The sequence below is a fragment of the Leucopleurus acutus genome (genome assembly GCF_964270905.1).
Source record: "Leucopleurus acutus genome assembly, chromosome: 2".
Classification (NCBI taxonomy): Eukaryota; Metazoa; Chordata; class Mammalia; order Artiodactyla; family Delphinidae; genus Leucopleurus; species Leucopleurus acutus.
Genome location: NC_139143.1, coordinates 107,393,220 through 107,413,401, shown reverse-complemented (window position 1 = coordinate 107,413,401; position 20,182 = coordinate 107,393,220). Strand labels below are relative to the sequence as shown.

General features: G+C 33.6%; 1 protein-coding gene and 1 pseudogene across 3 annotated transcripts in view; both read right to left on the bottom strand.

The window, feature by feature from the left end:
- The window catches only part of DPYD (dihydropyrimidine dehydrogenase), an 803,004-nt gene that overhangs the window by 669,576 nt on the left and 113,246 nt on the right, over positions 1-20,182 (bottom strand). The window lies entirely within an intron of this gene.
- Positions 6,388-15,817, bottom strand: LOC309958629 (cytochrome c-like; annotated as a pseudogene). Its single transcript has one exon. The product of its transcript is annotated as a cytochrome c-like (transcript).

Here is a 20,182-nt window from a genome sequence, read left to right as displayed (position 1 = left end):
CCAGTAAGAACTTTGAACCTGAAGAAACATACAAGAAACCACTGAGTCAGAAGCAATTTCTACAACTCAAAGTACCATTTGTTGCCCTTTGGGTGTCCCAGATACATTCCTCAGATATTTCTGTTACCAAGACTCCCAGCTTAATCTTTGCAAGACTATGTGAGATCCTGAATTTAGGGACCTTATTCTCTTTAGTGCAGACGTCAGAGCCGTCGTAATTACTTATCCCTCATGCCTTGACTGATCTTTCTGAAATCTAGAACTTTTACCATTAAAAAATATATGTTTTACATGTCTACAAATCTATATAATGAACATATTTATCCCTCTCAGGCTATAGTCCAAGGTATGGCCCTGAAATGGCTTCAGGTTTTTTCTTCAAAAATTCTATAGGATCCTATATCAGTTTTTCTTTTTTTTTTTTTTCCTTATGGTTGTTGTTGTTTGATTTACCCCACCAGTAACATTTTTTTTCTCAAACTAAACTGAACTGGCTTATCAAGATATAGTAAAGTAAAAAGACATCTGCAAAAAACTTGATACAGGCAAAAGCAGTGTTTAAATGATTCAAAGTTTTGTTCTTACATGTCTTCAACATACTAGTTTATTATTCTTTTCAAATAAACACATTATTTTCTCAAACCGACGGTATGAAATTATTACAATAAAAGCAAATTAAATATATTAAATGCTGTATAATTATCTCATTTATATGGCTAAGGTTATTAGCTTATATACAATGTCTTTAAAATATCTATTTGCAGTTATGTTTCAAACTGCAGATTTGACACACCAGCCAGGAGGAATGCTACAATTCCTGCTGTGCTAAACTTACTGAAACAAATAGAAAAAACACTTTATTTTGTTTTGTTACTGTTTTACTATTTTGTAATTGGACTACCCTACAGGAAATACTCTTCTTTATATCACTGAGTTAGTATAATAATCTTGTTTCATGCTCTTCCTTTATATACAACATAAGGATTTCTGAATTATTATTTTATATGAGGGATAAAAATAATGACAAAAAAAATTTAAAGATATTAACCAAAAGGTGTGTTAGAACTACTTGTAATGGCAAATGCTCCTAATAATATGATTGAATGTATTTTTTGACAATGGAAATATGGGCACACATACTTATATCCAAGTATCTATAAAATGCGACTACACAGATAGAGAGATAAGAAGCATTCTGAAAAAAAATATGTCTTCTCCAAATGTTTTAAATGAGTAACACCATATATCTTACTATTCAAAGATTACAAAGTTGTTGTTTTTTTCCTTTCAATTATTAACTAAAATAAGGCTAAAAAGCAAAGTCTCCTTGTATACAAAGTAGTCTTGAAATTTATATCTGGAGACTATCATTTAGGGTTATATTCAGTGATGCTTATATATTATGTGTTCCATGATTAATTTTGTCAAAATAAATAACTTTTATGAAAGTGCTAATATCTTCATAGAAGAATTAAAAACGATCTTTAGAAAATGCTTGATAAGTCCACTCCATCTCTCCCTGGATTCCACATGCTAAGACCACTTTTAAAGAGAATTTTGTCACTGAAGTAAAAAATTCATTTAAAAGGTTTTTAAGCTGGAGTAGCTTTATGAACAGTTGTGCTAACAGCAATAAAATGTTATTTTTAGTGAATAATGAAAAGTCTTATCACATTCCATTTAGAGAAAAAACAAACTTGTTAATAGGCTAAATGTTTTTTTTCTTAACCATAATTCTCATTTAATGCAGACATCTTTGGGGGGGGGAAGGGGTGCATATAATGGTGTATAACATCTAATTCGGAGCTCTATATAAATACCACCTGTTTCTTAAGTACTATCAGCACTTACTGAGGATCAGATTATAAGGATACCAAAAAACTTTATTTTATATAAAAGCACACATAGAATTTCTTCAGGAACAGGCACTTGTGAATATAATAGTAACGAAAAATAAAAAGGAACTAAATATAATTTTGCAAATTACATCCTACGGTATCATGTCCTAAAGCTCTGTCCCAAAACTCACTATTTCAGAGGATTTTAACATGTTACAAAAATGCATTAAGAAAAATAAATAAATGCATTTATTTCATAAAACCTTAATTAGACACCTCCTACAACGTGTCTTTGACATTATCTATCCCTACAGAATCTCATTGATATTTCTCTTCCTAGACCAAAGTCTATGGCATTTGATTGTGTTCACCCAGGTGTAGCATACTCAGAGATACAGAACTCTCTCCTGAATATAGAAGAGGGAATTAAAGAAATTAGAAGATAACAGGTTGCATATTCTAGTTGTAAAAACAGTCTCTTTAGGAAAAGTAAGTGCTTAAGTGGTCATATAAAAAGCCCTATTAAAACCAATTAAGCAGGCTTTCCTGGTGGCGCAGTGGTTGAGAGTCCACCTGCCAATGCAGGGGACGCGGGTTCGTGGCCCGGTCCGGGAGGATCCCACATGCGGCGGAGCGGCTGGGCCCGTAAGCCATGGCCGATGGGCCTACGCTTCCGGAGCCTGTGCTCCGCGGCGGGAGGGACCGCAACGGTGAGAGGCCCGCGTACCGTAAAAAACAAACAATTAAGCTTTGTCTCTTAGGATTTGTAAACCTACACTTTTGAGCACTGAACTGAGTTGACAAGACCAATTAATAACTAATTCTTATCAAAGTAGTGAAATACTTCATTTATATTTGGGATAACCTGCATGTATATTATTTTGGTTTTGAAAAAATAAACACTAACTTGACACTTGCTAAAATATTCTGTTAAAACAAGCAATGACCTGGGGCTCTATTTCGATTCATTAAATGAAATATAAATTAAAAATGTTTTGAAAAATAAGGCTTATAGACGTTAAGAAGCTTACTAAAAATTACAGTCAGTCCAAGGGACAGAGCCAAAATTAAAACTCTGGAAGGATAGAAGACTGACCAATTGAAAGGTAAAGCAAATTAATTTTGGTTTAAGGAAGCTGAGTTTTGCATGACAAACATGCAAATGTCAAATAAGCATTTAGAGCTTTGGGTCTGGGGTTCAAGAAAGCGATGTGGCAGATAATACAGATTTAAGAGACACTAACTAACACACAGACTACGAATAAAGGCAAAATAAGGAGGTGCGATCACTAAAGGCATGAATGCAAAGTGAGAACAGGACCCAAGAGGAAAAATATTTTAGAGAGAATAGGAAAAAAAAAAAGTGGATTAAATATTCTGCTTGAGGGAAGGAGACCCAAGAGGGCTATGGGGATATATGTATACATATAGCTGATTCACTTTGTTATACAGCAGAAACTAACACAACATTGTAAAGCTATTATACTCCAATAAAGATGTTAAAAAAGATATACATATAAGATATATGTATATACATATATACGTGTATATATACATATGTATATATACACAATGGAATATTACTCAGCCATAAAAAAGAATGAAATAATGCCATTTATAGCAACATGGATGGACCTAGAGATTATCATACTAAGTGAAGTAAGTCAGACAGAGAAAGACAAATATCATATGATATCCCTTATATGTGGAATTTTAAAAAAAGGATACAAGTGAATTTATCTACAAAACACAAACAGTCTCACAGACTTCAGAAACAAACTTATGCTTACCAAAGGGGAAAGGTGGGGGTGGGGAAGGGATAAATTAGAAATTTGGAGTTGACATGTACACACTACAAAATATAAAATAGATAATCAACAAGGACCTACTATATGGCACAGGGAACTCTACTATTATTAGGATATTATTTTAGGATAAGGATATTCTGTAATATCCTAAATGGGAAAAGAATCTGAAAAAGAATAGATAATATGTATATGTATAACTGAATCACTTTGCTGTACGCCTGAAACTAACATAACATTGTAAATCAACTGTACGCCAATATAAAAGAAAATGTTTTTAATTAAAAGAAAAAATATTCTGCTTGAAATGAATAAAACAAACAAAAGAAAAACAAGATTTGTTTTTCTCTAAAGTTATAATGACATGTAATTGCTTATATTCAACCAGTACATAAATTTAATAACCAACACAATGTGTTAAGGTAGACAGAGAGGGACTTCAACTTCTATACAGAATGTAGTAGGTCACAGTAGGTCAATCGATGCTCTAATTGCCAAAAACTAGAAAAAGCTGAATAAACCACAAACATTTTCAGAGGCATCAGAGATCTGAAAAAGCAAGGAAAATTACACAAACTGAAGTTCTTGAGAAGGGAGAATGTTCTCAAGATAAGTTGAGGAGAAATTACCAAAACTTTTAGTGATTATTGGCACAAGGGAAGGGGTGCTGTAAGTGGAACATTAAGAGGACAAACACGTCTGTCTCCCTGCTGGATATATGCAGAATTCTAGTGCTGTGTGGGAGGCTTATAGAGACTAAAGTTCTAAAAGGCAAACAGAAAAAAAAAAGGGAAGAGGGAATGGGGCATGAAATAAAAACTGTTAGAAACAAAAGAAGAAAACTGACAAATCTCAAATCATACTTGAAGAGTTTAACAACCCTCTCTCAGAAAAAAATAAATATTTAAATAAATAAAAATCAGTAAGGATACTGAAGATCTAGATAACACTATCAACTGTCTCTAAGTGACATTTATAGGACACTACACCCAACAATTGCAGAATAAACCTTCTTGTCAAGTCAACATGAAATATTCACTAGGCATAAACCATATGCTGAGATAGAAATCAACTTTGAAAATATTAAAATCGTAGAGATTTTATTTTCTGGCCATAATCTTTTACAATTGATAAATCCACATTGACACGTCTTGATCACCCAAAGTCCATAGTGTACTTTAGGGTCACTAAAATGTTCAGATCTTTTGCCCATTTTTTAATCAGGTTGCTTGTTTTATTATCATTGAGTTTTAAGAGTTCATTGTATATTTTGAGTAAAAGTCCTTTATCAAATATGTATTTTGAAAATATTTTCCCAGTATGTGACTTGTCTTCTTATTCTGTTGGCAGTGTCTTTGCAGAGAAAATTTTTAATTTTAATGAGGTCCAGATTATCAACCTTTCTTTCACAGATCATGCCTTGTTATTGGATTTAAAAGTTATCAGTGACTCAAGATCATCTATGTTTTCTCCTATGTTCTGGGAATTTTCTAGTTTTGCATTCTACATTTAAGTCTATGATCCACTTTGAGTTAATTTTTGTGAAGGCTGTAAGGTCTGTGTTTATATTCATTTTTATGCACGTGGATGTCCAGTTGTTCCAGCCCCATTTATTGAAAAGACTATCCGGTATCCATCATATTGCCTTTGATCCTTGGTCAAAGATGAGTTGACTGTATTTGTATGGGTCTGTTTCTGGGCTACCTATTCTGTTCCATTTATCTGTCTGCTCTATAGCCAATACTACACCACAATATTGTAGCTAGAATGTCTTAAAATTGGGTAGTGTAAATTCTCTGACTTTGTTCTTCTCCTTCAATATTGTACTGGCTATTCTGGATCTTTTACCTCTCTGCATAAACTTTAGAAACAGTTTGTCAATATCCACAAAATAACCTGCTAGGATTTTGACTAGGATTGTATTGAAGCTAAAGAGCAACTTGGGAAGAACTGATATCTTAAGAAAACTGAGACTTCCTATCAAGGAACATGGAATCTCTCCATTTATTTAGTTTTTCTTTGATTTTGTCCATTGGAGTTTCATAGTTTTCTTCATATAGATCTTACATATATTTTGTTAGATTTATACCTAAGTATTTCATTTTGGGGGTTGCTAATGTAAATCATAATGTGTTTTGAATTTCACATTCCAATTGCTCATTGTTGGTATGAGAAAAACAATTGATTTTTGTTTATTAACCATGTATCTTGCAACCTTGATATAATGCTTATTATATACCAGGAGGTTTTTTTGTCAATATTCCGGGAGGGTTTTTTGTCAATATTTTTCAGATTTTCCACATAGACAATCATGTCATCTGTGAACAAATAGAATTTTATTTCTACCTTCTCAATCTGTATACCTTTTATTTCCTTTTCTCGTTTTATGCATTAGTTAGGACTTCCAATATGGTATTAAAAAGGAGTGTTAAGAGTGGACATTCTTGCTTTGTTCTGAATCTTGTCAGATAGATCTTTTTATTTGGGTCTTTTTTTTCTTTTTTGTTATTTAAAATAATGATGTATGGGCTTCCCTGGTGGCGCAGTGGTTGAGAGTCCGCCTGCCGATGCGGGGGACGCGGGTTCGTGCCCCGGTCCGGGAGGATCCCACATGCCGCGGAGCGGCTGGGCCCGTGGGCCATGGCCGCTGGGCCTGCGCGTCCGGAGCCTGTGCTCCGCGGCGGGAGAGGCCACAACAGTGAGAGGCGTACGTACCGCAAAAAAATAAATAAATAAATAAAAAATAAAATAATGATGTATGCATCCATGATCTTTTTATTTATTAAAAAAAATTTTTTATTGAAGTATAGTTGAGTTACTATATCATGTAAGTTTCCAGTGTACAGCACAGCAATTCAGTTATATATATATATATATATATATAAATCGTTTTTAGATTCTTTTCCCTTATAGGTTACTACAAAATATTGACTATATTGATAGTTTCCTGTGCTATACAGTAGGTCCTTGTTGGTTATCTATTTTATACATAGGACTGTGTATATGTTAATTCCAGATTCCTAATTTATCCCTCCCACCACCTCCCTTTCCCCTTTGGTATCCATAAGTTTGTTTTCTATGTCTGTGAGTCTCTTTCTGTTTTGGAAATAAGTTCATTTGTGTCTTTTTTTTCCTTTTAGATTCCACATATAAGCGATATCATATGATATTTGTCTTTCCCCGTCTGGCTTACTTCACTTAGGATGATAATCTCTAGGTCTATCCATGTTGCTGCAAATGGCATTATTACATTCTTTTATGGCTGAGTAATATTCAATTATATAAAGTCCAAATAATCTACCATGTTACATACTTATGAGGATATAAAATATAAAACTTAGTTAAGGAATTTATTCATATCCTAAATAGACTGTTTGGAAATTTGTGTAAATATACTTCTATGCAACATCATATATAAAATGTATTTATTGTTACATATAAGCAGATAAAAATAATAAATAATAAGAGGCATACAATAATTTAGCATGTTTAGATAATCTTAAGCTTGCTCATATATTTATAGATTGCAAATAGTATGTATTAGTATTGATACAGTCAAGATATCTTTCTGGAATAACTATATCATCTATAGAAATATATGTGACAAAAATATTTGTCATGACCCTTAAAAGCAGGTAAATATTTTGGTGGAAGTGCTGAAAGAACAATCAATTCTATAAAAATTTCAAGTGAGCAGAATAATCCTGAAGAAATATGAATTGCAAGACAAGTCTTGTATTACTACCAAATAAAAATAGACTTTCATTTTAATGGAATGACCGAACCTAAGCAATGATTCTCAAGCTTCAATTAATGGTTCTAACTGGCTCAAACTTGCTACCCAATGCTTTTTAATTATTTAATATATTTTACTCATATGCAATCATTTAATTATAATTATATGTCAAAACTAGTAATTTATTTCTTTACAATGAAAAAATTTCTTAACCTTGTTTCACTATTAAAAAGAAAAAATCTGATTCCTCAAACAGCTTTTTCATCCAAACTGTTTAAATTTCAACACAGTTCTTAGCCCTGGGTGAGAATGTCTCAAGCAATATTCCCTTACAGAATATGAAATTATAAGCAACATCTAAGGGGATGAAGGAAGAAATGAAATATGAAGGAAAAATATGACAATGACAAATATAATACCAGTAAGTAATTTAACCTTATTGTAAATCATTTTTCTTACCTATCTAAAAAATAAAAAAGAAAGATTGCTCTAAACTTTCCTCAAAGATAGAGGAAGATACTGGCAGGATAACTGGTTTGTAAACACAGCACAGATATCGACTAAAAGTATCACCTATGACGTCCAACGACAGATACCCATTTCCACTAAAACTTGATGGAAGTTGATGTTATGGAAGACTTCTAAATAAAATGACTACTATTATTTCTTCTATTTGCCAGCCAAAGTAATGGCCCTTAAAATGGGAGAGAACTATAGGGCTAAAAGTTAGGACATGTACTAAATTAACTAAATTTCTTAGGAGGTTTCTTGGAAGATATTAGGAAGGTTGAAACTTAAACATCACGAGCATTTTTTTAAAGAGTACAGAGCATCCCATACGGCCTCTCATTGAATCCTAGAAAAAACTTCTTTGTGCACTAGAAGAAAAATATTTATTCATGATTAACTGATTTATTAAGTAAATATTGACTGATTAAATTTTAAAATAGAGGCAATTCCTCAGAGAGTCTCATGGGTACAAAACTTTATAAAGGAGTTAAACAGACAAAAAACACATCACAATGAATATTTTCCAATAAATATCAGCTATCATGTATGTACTTTAGTAGATGCCATGATTCTTCATCCATTTATAAAAATAATTGATAAACTATAATATCAGAACGTTGAATTTTCATAGGTACCTCATTGTGGTTAACTAGTGTCAAACCAGAGAGTAACATTATACTGTTTCATAATGTACATGGTTCTTCAACCACAAGCATAACAGATTAATGCTAACTGATTCAGTGGCATTGACATGGATACCTCAAGTTGCCTGCATACTGGTGACTTTACAATTGCAACTGACGATTTAATTCTTAATCATGTCTGTTCACTTGCATGAGTAATCTAGGAAATGTAACTTATTCAATTTCAAGGAACAGCCCAGAAACTAGGAGATATGACACCTCAGTAAATGTTCTAAGTCACACTTATTAATAACAGTGGAAGAGCTTCATAGTATTTTTACTATTAATCAGAGAAAATCACAAATTCATAATATATGTACCAAACAATTCCTTGAAATTTATTTTAATTGGTTTATGTCAAGTTTGCTCTTAACGAGGGGTCAGTGAACTATGACCCATGGGACAAATCCAGCTGGCTGCCAATTTCCATAAATAAAATTTCATTAGAACACAGCCACAACAATGCAGCCACACCCGTTGGATGACATATTGTCTATGTGGGTGCATTTGCACTATACCAGCACAACTGAATAGTTCCAATTAGAGACCATATGACCCAGAAAGCTGAAGATACTATCCAGACTTCTACATAAACTGTTTGCTTACTTCTGCTTTAGACTATCAAATTACCATGTTCTGTTTATTTAAGCAACAAATTCAGAAAAAGTAAATCTAACCAGTTAGCTATCTTCACCAATTGTCAGAATGGGACACATGTTTTCTTCCCAAAAAATAGAGTAAACACAAACACTCTCGATGGATAGAATTCAGTATACATCACAATAACCTGTAGAAATAATAGATAAGAAAGGGTAGAAATCTTCTTTTAAATGTAGTGTGCTGATATATGAGAAACGGTAAATAGAAAAGCTAAACTGCAATGTATATCTTCTAGAAGAGAAGACTATTACAGAAAAAAAATAGAATCAGCTATTGTGTTATATGTGGAATGAACCTAAATTAATTAGAATGAGCAATAACAAAATATACCAATGTACTTATAAACAATAATGAATTATCTATAAACCCATTCTATTATTCTTCTTAAATTGTAGAAAATGCCAAATATAATTACAAAATACATATTCAAAACATGTAAACCACTAATTTTCCACTTGTAAAAGCCTGATTCAAAAAGCAATTTACTTTATGGTTTACTTAAGCTTTGTAAGTACATTAAAATATGATAGTATATACACAACAGCTTGTTAACAAGATTATCATAACATTAAAATCATAATGGGGCACTTCAATTATGGATACTTAAAATTAAAGCTAATCCTCACAGTACCAATTTTTATCTCCTAAATAATTTTAGCTATTAGCTGCTCATTCAAAGTCTGTATCTAAAATGATAAGCATTCTAGAGTAAGACAGCTCTGTACTTTTCTTTGGTAGCAAAACAAAAGCTGTATCCTTTCTCTGTAGTCTTTAACCCACAATCTTTTGCTACGAAGGGAAAAATGCAATTTTTTTTTTACCTTAGTTAAGTACTATTTATTTATGTTGTTGCTAATGTTGTTGTTTTAAATAGTAACTTCTAATATAATAATACATATTTTCTGTTTTGGTTTTATCATTCTAAATGTATCAAGTTGTCATAAAATAGCAGTTACAATATTAATTTGATTTTTTTCTGTAAATATTTCTTTCAAGAAAATATTGTCTAGTTACACAGTGGGCACCAGGTTGAAAGAACCAATGCTCAGATTAATGAATATGATAATGCATTTTATAAGTATATAACTGTATCAAGTCATCCCTGATTTACTTGTGCTGTTGTTTCCCAAAATTTATAATTAATAAGTATGCAATCATTACTCACACTCAAGTTCTAATTAAAGTTCAAAGTAGAGGGCTTCCCTGGTGGCACAGTGGTTGGGAGTCTGCCTGCCAATGCAGGAGACACGGGTTCGAGCCCTGGTCTGGGAAGATCCCACATGCCGCAGAGCAACTAAGCCCGTGTGCCACAACTACTGAGCCTGCGCGTCTGGAGCCCGTGCTCCGCAACGGGAGAGGCCCCCGCTCACCGCAACTGGAGAAAGCCCTCACACAGAAACGAAGACCCAACACAGCCAAAAATAAATAAATAACTTAATTTAAAAAAAAAAGTTCAAAGTAGAGGAAAACTGTAAATTAACATAGCTCCTAATTCATATATGCCAATTGCTACCAAATCCATAAATAATCCACAAGTATTAGGTATATATTTGGTTTTATTAAACATTAGTGAAAATTAATATAGAACTTTTCTTCTACTTCCCATGAATGGTGAAAAAATTAAATTATCTTTGGCCCATTTGAAACTGAATGACAAATCTTGCTTTCACTCATCCCTGACAGGAATGAAAGTAACATTCGTAAGTTATGCAGTAAACAGATAATACCAAATGTATGTGTGTGTGCATACACGTGTGCACATTTGCACACATATGTGTAAACTGTGTGTATACATATGTATTCATAGTACACAAATTACATTAACTTAATTACATGGAATATATAATCAAATGCAATTAATTACACATATTTTTACATAATTAATCATTTTCCTAATGCTTAACCTACCTTTTCTAAGCTGCATTTCAATAGTGTTATTAAAGTAGTTCCATCACATCATTATCTAGAAAAAGTGATGGTGTGCTTTTGTCTTTATATTTTATAAAATTTGACGATATTCAGCCTGGTTGCCCTCTTTCTATGTTAGGTGACAGAAACCATAGACACATGTGCTTATGTGCATAGTAGAGTGTGTGCCTCTCTCTAACAGAAGTGATAAAGACAAGATATTCTCCTCTGCATGGAAGAAAAGAGGATACTCTTGTAACCTGCTTACTGGGGGCGGAGGGTGGGGTGTGTCTTCCAGAGATTCCTGCTGATCCATTTAGCGAAAAAAAAAACTTGGAGAAGTATAATTATTATAGGATCAAGAAATATGATTAAAATAGAAAGCTTACACATTGCTTCTGCATCCAATTTCACAGGTCAAACTTTGCATGTAGTTAAAACACACACATACACACACATGGGCATTTATAATTACCTTTATTTTTGTAAACTTTGAAAACAAAAATATGTTACTAATATTGAATATGTAATCACTGATCATTATATAACATATTCAGGATTTTAAACAATTTGTGTTTACTTTTCATACCATTAAACAACCTGCTGATTTCATTAGAAATATTTTAATAATTTCTCATTTTACTTATTTTATACTTCTCTTCAACACCACTTCAAATTTTCTCATGCCTTAGATTTGTTTTCTAAACTACTTATTCAATTCACTATTCATAAATATTTAGGTTGCCTTCTCTTCCCCCTCATCTTTTTTTACCATCATAAAAGAATTTCATTGAAAGTTGTGCATAAAACTGTAATTCTAACAGATATGTCTAAAAAGCAAATGGATCTCCAAACTTCAAATGCTGTCAAACTGCAAGATTTCCTTGACTGGGACAGGGAGATTCATATAGAGATAGAAATAAAGATAGAAATTAATAGAGATAGAATACATATATATGGACATATATATATATATATATATATACAAACACACATTTCTGCATATTATATATATATATACACATACACACACAAACATCTACAAGTGTAAGGTTAAGTAGGATAGTGATAATATTCTTATCTTCAAGTCTTATTCAGATGGCCAAATTACTCATAGAGACAGTCTTTTACTTCAATTCATGTAGAAGTACCAGTTAAAGAAATACCAGTGTAGTTTAACCATTATGCTTAGCAAGGGATGCAAAATTAATATAACTAAAACAATAAGCAACTAAAACAATATGTAGGTACCAGGAGTAACACATCCCTTAGATCAGATGGCAAACAGCCTCAGTACCACTAGATATTAACAGAGGAATGAAATTAAAGTTGTACTTTATAAACTAACACATCTAGAAGGAAAAACTGAAAAACACTTCTTTTTAATGTCTTTGAATCTCTCTTCAGACCTCACTCTTTCAATGAAAAGTTTAGATTGCTATTTATATTCCTTCTACCTCTCAAAGTCTAAAGTAAAGCAATAGCTTTAAAGGATTTTTACCTTTCAACTTAAATGATATTTAAAATGTACTGTATCTCTTAAAATTATTTTCCTAATTTACACAGTTATACTTTCAGTTTAACTCTGGATACATAGCTGGGTTTATGGTACACCTACAATTACTATTACACGCACCAGAAAAAAAGCCAAGAATATAAACTGTGCAACTCAACATCACCATCTAGTGACAGAATTCCTAACACGTGACAAAGCTGAGCAAAAAGGAATAGATTTCAGAGATATAATGCCCTGGTAGTTTATCTTTAGAATAATCACCAAATGTAACAGCTCTCACTGAATATGTATGGCTCTACAAATAAAATCCTAACCCTTAATTGGCTATGTCTGTACTCTAAAATGTAATTTATATTCTTACCATAGAGGTATATCCACAGATCTCACCAATCTATATTTTTGTGTATTAAGTCATTATCAGAAAGCTTCATATAGTTTTTTACATTTTTTTTCTTAATGAACTATATTCTATATGTAACTTTTCTTTCAGATTTTGACACCCCATTTTCTTAAGTTATTCAACTGAAGTACCTTCCAATTTCATTATTTCTACTACACATGGCCCACTACTGCCTTGGGAAGTAAAAAGGTGACAAAGAGACACCACGTTTTTTAAAAAGGTCCCACTTTTCCCCTTGATGTTTAGAAATGATTACAGGGACTATGACAGGTGCCAAATATAATACAGTAATCAAATCACTTTGGTATGATAAGAGGGTTGAATTGGCAGAGATAAGGGGAAAAAATGAAAAGAAATTGAGAATTTCACCTCTAAATTCACTATTATCATACTATAGACAGAGATTTCACCTGGAGATGATACATTTTTTTCTGTCCTTAAAATTTTTTCATGTCATCATTTTCAGAAATCCTGTACAGTATTTCCACACAGCCATGGAACTACAATGGACTCTATAAGTTAGATAAAAAATATTCCCTCTGGCACTCTACATTCTAAGACCACACCGAAGTTTTCCAGTCAATTCCATTATGTATGACATATGTAATTTATTTGAAATAAGCACTATACACCATTCAAAGGAAATAATGTATACAAACATTGTAATACTTTGTATCTTCATTTTCTTAATGTTTCATAAATTACAAAGCATTCTCTCCTACATTATTGTTGTTCTTCATATCAATCCTATTAAGCTTTTAATCCTACCTTACAAAAAGACTAAAAAAGACTAATTTATCTAAAATTACAGTTGGAGTCTAAAATCTGATTTTTGCCACTTATCCAAGATTTTGTATCTTATTTTATTCTTCCCATTTTTCCTTCTTACTTCATTATTTTTCTTTTTTTCTTTTATTTTTTTTATATGGAGAATTTTAATTAAATTGGCATAGTTAAGACCAAAAAGGGAAAGTGGACATTGTCAGTGTATCTTCAGCCCTTGCCTTAACGGGCGAATGAACACAACTTGAAACACAGGTGACTCTTGCTGGTCTATGAGACAGTGAAGGGAGCTTCTCAATATTTAAATATATTAATATAACCAGTTATAGAAATCTAAATATAAAACCAATCTCCTACAGGGTTTGAGAAGGCATTCACCATATCCCTGAAAAGTTTAACATTCCTTATTCAAGTTTAATCATCTCTTTAGAAAGGGAAAACAGTGATAGTACTTGTTGAACCGGAATTACTATCAAAATTCAAAAAGCTGACCATATTTATTTAGCCACAAGCCAATCTTGTTTAAATCAGGACAGAAATATTACATCAGCCATTCATGATCTGAATTCTAGTGTATGAGATCAATTTAAATATGGTACAGATAAAAAGTCATGAGACATTTGTTCCATAATAAATAAGGCAGTGGCCAACTATTACTCATTAGTAGCTTTTTTGAGATAAGCTATCAAGTCTGCCCTTTCTCCCTTCTTCTTAATGCCAGCAAAGATCATTTTTGTTCCAGGGATGTACTTCTTGGGATTCTCCACATACTCCATCAGCATCTCCTCTCCCCAGAGGTGATGCCTTCGTTTTTGTTGGCATCTGTGTAAGAGAATCCAACAGCCTGTCCTGTCTTTCGCCCAAACAGAACATGGAGATTTGGCCTGGTCTTGTGCTTGCCTCCCTTTTCCACAGTATGGCACTGGGCACACTTCTGAACAAAAATCTTCTTGCCCTTCTCGACATCACCCATTATTAAATCATTCTTTCTCTGTGCACGACTCAGAGGTTCCCACTCGCAAGCCGAAAGTCCCGCTCTCTAATCCCAAGAACACGCCAGTCCGCGCCTACATATCTCATTATTTTTCTAATCATTCATAATATGCTCCCATTATAGAAAATTTTGAACAGAAAATTATAAGCCTGAGAAATGTGTAAGCCCACCACTCAGATACAATATATTTTGCTGTATTTTATTCCTATCTTTTTTCTCTTTATTCTTTATATTCAATGGAGATCATGTTCTACATGCAATTTTGTTTCCTGGTATTTTTCAGTGAACATGATGATACTCGTGACACTCAAAAACACTGTGTTAAAGGTCATTTTAATATCCAGATATAACTAAATACGCCACAATTTACCATTATGTATATATATTTATTGATATACCATATATATTATTTTATATTCTAGAAACTTCATTTTCTTATTATTTCCTTAATAGTAGACAATTAGGTTCTACTCAATTTGTTTACTGTTATATTCTATAATTTGATAAACAGTTTCAGATTGTCCATAATGTCTATGTCTTGTGCATAGTATATTTCATGAAGTTAAATTTATATGAAAAGGGGTATGTTTGTTTCAAGGTTCTTAGTACTTATTGGTACACTCCCTTCCTTAAATGTAAAAGTAATTTCAATTGCTCTTGATCTCTGAGAATGGTACAATGGCTCTTACCATTCCATCTCCAGCACTCAAAAATCTCCTCCTCGCTGAACTGCAGTAACGTCAATAACCAAGAATTAGTACTTTTTATGTAATTTATATTTTGCTTGCCATTAGAGTTGAATATTTTAAGGGTTTCTTAATCATACTTTGCCAATTAACCACTAAGCTCCTAAATTTTTTTGAATCTCTTACACACATGGCAATACAGAACACTGATGTTGTCTTTAAATTTTGTGATTTTTTTCCATATACAGAAGCTTTTTTTTTTTTTTTTGCGTTACGCGGGCGTCTCACTGCTGTGGCCTCTCCCGTTGCGGAGCACAGGCTGCGGACACGCAGGCTCAGTGGCCATGGCTCACGGGCCCAGCCGCTCCGCGGCATGTGGGATCTTCCCGGACCGGGACACGAACCCGTGTCCCCTGAATCGGCAGGTGGACTCCCAACCACTGCACCACCAGGGAAGCCCCAGAAGCTTTTTTAATGCAGTCAAAGCTTAGTTATTTCCTCAACTACTTTTTGGATTATTATCTCTTTCCCCATCTAAACCTCAGAGATAGTCACTTTCATAGTTTATTGGACTGTGGCTGTCTCATTTATTTATTTTAGCTCTTTAATATACACGAAACTTCCTTTAATACCCGTGGGGTGAAAATATAAGGTGATTTATTTTTTCTAAACAGCAAAACAACTGTCTCTTATACCATTTGCCGAGCAATTCAACATGTCCTGGATGACTGGGGTACTCTAATATAACTACCTCATAGGATCTTCATAGAATAGGTAATACACAGAAAAGTTCACAAATTTCCATCTTTATCTTAAAACTGACTATATTACTAAATTCTTTTATTAATTTCTAGAGTGTTTTTGTTGTTAATTCCATAGAGATTTCTACATACAAGTCATGTCTTTAGAAAATAATAGTCACCTTGTCTCCTCCATATCATATTTGTTAATTTTGGTTTTATATCCATTACTATGTTCTGATTTCAGTTTTACTCTTCATTTTTTGAGAGTGTGCATGATGTGTATGTGTGATGTGTGTGAACATGGTTTAACCTTACCCTAGACTCTCCTTTAATGATAATTCCATCGGTGAGAGAAAGGTGAATGTCATGTTAGCAACTCAAAAACATCCCTCTGGGGCGATGCTGTCCAAACCATAGCCACTAACCACATGCAACAATTTACATTTAAATTAATAAAAATTAAATAAAATTAAACATTCAGTTCTTCAGTTACACTAGCCACAGTTCAAGTGCTCAGACACACCATATCAGAGTCCCAATTTATTCTGTTGGAGAAAGTTATTTAAAATGTTTAAATCCCGGGCTTCCCTAGTGGCGCAGTGGTTGAGAGTACGCCTGCTGATGCAGGGGACACGGTTTCGTGCCCCGGTCCGGGAAGATCCCACATGCCGCGGAGCGGCTGGGCCCGTGAGCCATGGCTGCTGAGCCTGCGCGTCCAGAGCCTGTGCTCCACAACGGGAGAGGCCACAACAGTGACAGGCCCGTGTACCACAAAAAGAAACAAACAAAAAAAAAAGTTTAAATCCCAAAATATGCTTCTCTCTGACACACATTTTCCTAAACCAAGTATTTTCTTAGGCATCTGGTTAGATTCTCCTTTCTGATTCCATGTACTATCATTCGAAATCAGATGCTTTCCCATGGCTACAAATATCAAAATACTTAACAAATCCCAGGCTGCAACCTCCAGTCTTTTTCCTGAGTTGCAGAGTTGTATTTTCCTTTGCCTACTGCAAATTTACACATGAGTTTACCATAGCTATCTCAAATTCATCTGAAAACTAAAATCGTCTTACTTAATCCTCCTCTTCTTTTCTCTTTCCCTATCTCAATTAATGTATATCCAAATACTCAAAATAAAAACATTTGAGTTTAAACTTACACAGTGCTGTATGTCAATTATATCTCAATAAAACTGGAAGGGAAAAAGAAGTTGAATACAAAGTCAAAAAAATTTTTTTGACTTGCCCTTGATAAATGTCCTTCTTCTTATTTTTTATCTTTATCAGTAATTCAACAAACAATTATTAAGCACCTAATATGCTAAGAATACATATGGTAAGGCTAAGAATACAAAGGAGAGCAAAATAGCAATCCTCCTACCCTCATGAGATTTACTATCTAGTAGGATACACAAATAAATTAGACTTTATTCTGAAAGCATAAGAAAACTTTAAAAGGTTTTAAACAGAGCAACAGAGATTAAATCAAGTTTTTAATATATTGAGGCTATTAAGTCACAGAGTCTCATCAGATCTACCTTCTAACTATTTCTAAATTTCTCAAACACACTCTCCTCTGTTGACCTCTATACCCTTCTACCTTTATCTTAGTGGGGTCACTGATTTCTCTACATCTCTCATTCCCTCCACTGTACCCTCTACTCTACTGCCAAAACAAACTTTTGAATTATTTTTTCCCAGTCTGGGTATGAGTTAAAACCTAATAAAATACTTGTTTCATTTAGCCAGCATATTCCAGAGTAGGCTGTATCCCCTTACACATTTTAAATAGCCGGCCACACGTTCTCACATCCAGGATTAGATCCTCACATGTGGGATCAGGAAGAAGCACCGGAGGGGTCTAAAATGATTCCTGAGCTGGGACACTGATGAAAGAACAGGCCCAAGATTGCTTGGCAAAGACTGCCCACGAACAGGGATTGGATGAGATGACAGAGAACTGAGCAAGGGCAGAGACCTCTCTTTTTTGTTCTAAGCTCATAGCAGTAGTAGAACCTTAATAAATGAGGAGGTAATACCCAACTTGATGATAAGGCCCAACCAAGGCAGCCACAAAATGTCTGTCACTCTTCAGATTCAGTCCAGTTTTGCTCCAACTTCTCTAGACTACAGACACACTCAGGAGGAGGGTACCACTGTGGGTGCCCAGAGCCACCTGAGGGCTGCTGCAGAGGTTAAGTTAGTGAGAAAAAAAGGATGTTCAATAGCCAAGCTATGTCATGTCCATGGACCAAGAGAAAAAATGCCATATCATTTTTGGGATCAGGGAAACAACTCAAGTACTGGGGCTCTGAGTCTTCACATCAGGCATTTGATTTTTGTATCTGTCTCCCCAACTAGGCCATTAGCCCCTTGAGGGCAGAGATTCCCTTATTCATATCTGTAACCCCATTACCTGGTGTATTACAGAAACACAATAAATGTTTATTAAATAAATGAATGATTGTATCTATCCCCACATTATATTTTCTTACCCTATTAGAATTCTAAAAAGTTGTAAAATAATCTTCATAGTTTTATCAATATGTTTAATCCTGTCACCCTTCCTTAAAAACCACAATCACTCCTTGAAGTAATTTAAAGTATCTATCCTGGCAAGCTAGACTCTATGTAACTGACCTCTAGAATATGGTAACAAACACATTTCCAACAAGCCTCCTGAAACCAGCCCCTGAGCTAACTGAAATTGTTGGCAAATTATTCATACCTGTCTCCCACTGCCCCCTCTCACACTCTGAAATTCTGAATAGTTCCCACCATCCCTGCCAACCTCGTACTGCTTTATTTATACCCAAGGATTCTTGGCATATGAGGAGAGATATTACTGACCAAATAATTCTGCCTATGTGAGTTTTGCAGGAAAACATACATTCAAAAAAGCTTGAAAAAAATTTGCTCTACGTCAGACGACTTTACTGTTCTTGAAATACATCTTGCACCTTTGTTCAATACCTTTCCCTCTACCTGTAAAACTGGCCATATTCAAGGCCTAGATCAAATTTCTTCTCCTCTCCATGGTTTTCTTTGATTTGACACTCTTCATGTAAGACAATAAAAATGATCATAGATGAGAGAACAATTAATTTTTGCCCCTTGATGCATTCTCCTTTTATTCTATTAGTCACATAACATTATAACTTTTTGTTTATATGCTTCCATAGTCTCACATATAAAGAATGAGCTCCTGCTGTATTTTCTAAAGGCAAAAACCAGAAGTTTTTTTAAAAGTGCTAGGCCCACAGTACACTAAACTGTTGAATGCTTTTGGTAACAAGATTATTTAGTTGTGTTTAGTGAATCTAAAGATTATGAGTGTGTGTATGTGTAAAATATCCTGCCAATGTAAACAAAGTACATTACACAGCCATATGATTAAATGCTGATTTAAATTATCTAGCCTATTGCTTTAATCTCATAGCATGGATGGTTGAGAGGTTACTCCAATCAGGTAATACTTGTTTTTCTCATTAATTCATCTCTACTTTTTGAAAAGCAGAATTTTCGAAAATGGCAAGTATTACAAAATTTGGCAGAATTTTATAATCTCTTCCAACGCAGTTCTCCCATAATTCAATTTGTTTTTTTTCTTGATGATGAATTTTCTATACTAATTACATCCTTCCCTTGTTCATTGTATTTCCCTCACTCACATCCATTTTCATTCACATTGCCCCTTTGCAATTCTTTCTATGTTTTTGGCCTTTTATTCAAAGCTTCAGAGCTCGCATTCTCTTTGTCTTCCTTTGGGTCTATGGGTTTACTTCAAACTGAATAGACATAAAAATACAGAGAATAACTGTACAGTTCTAAATAAATATTGATGTTATGCTTAACATATTCAAAGTTATTACAATAAACATTTACAAAAATGATGTTTTCAATTTATACCTGTGGTAG